At 38.2% G+C, this 586-nt stretch overlaps 1 non-coding gene across 1 annotated transcript; it reads left to right on the top strand.

The window, feature by feature from the left end:
* The first annotated feature begins 283 nt into the window (after positions 1–283).
* trnar-ucu (transfer RNA arginine (anticodon UCU)) lies at positions 284–369 on the top strand. Its single transcript is given in 2 exon segments — positions 284–320; positions 334–369. It is a non-coding gene; the product is annotated as a tRNA-Arg (tRNA).
* Positions 370–586: the final 217 nt, after the last annotated feature.

Here is a 586-nt window from a genome sequence, read left to right as displayed (position 1 = left end):
CCTGTCACAATACTAGACCTACACTGCACTCCTTATATTCATGTTATTACAGTTGTTAACTCTTTCTGCCATATTTTTAAAAAGGTTTTCGGTTTTCAGTTTAGAATCACAGAGTATCACAAATCAGCAGAATGTTTGGCAAATAAGAACTGAATCTAATTTACATCATAACTGCAGGTCGTATCTGCGTGGTGCCTATTTTTATATTCCATAATCAATTGAGCGGCACGTACGAAACTGATCATGCCTTCTTACACCTACCGCTCGCGTGCGTCCAACAGGTGGCTCCGTGGCGCAATGGATAGCGCATTGGACTTCTAGAGGCGTGAAGTGATTCAAAGGTTCCGGGTTCGAGTCCCGGCGGAGTCGAATTTTGACCTTTTGTTTCTGGTAAACTCTCTTAGCTATTTGCTGTAAACTAAAATATCAGGTTACAGATCAAAACCTTAAATACACTGACTTTTTTCATATCGATAAATAAAATCTGTTATTTAAAACAAATCTTAATTGAATGCGCCTGTTTTGCTTTAATCCAGGATGTTTCCGTACAAATAATGAAATAAAACAGTTTCCATATCTGAGAGAC

The sequence above is a fragment of the Lepisosteus platostomus genome, chromosome 11, assembly GCF_059453375.1.
Source record: "Lepisosteus platostomus isolate fLepPlt1 chromosome 11, fLepPlt1.hap1, whole genome shotgun sequence".
NCBI lineage: Eukaryota > Metazoa > Chordata > Actinopteri > Semionotiformes > Lepisosteidae > Lepisosteus > Lepisosteus platostomus.
The sequence above is the reverse complement of the archived record's forward strand: the minus strand, read 5'-3'. Positions and strand labels throughout refer to the sequence as shown.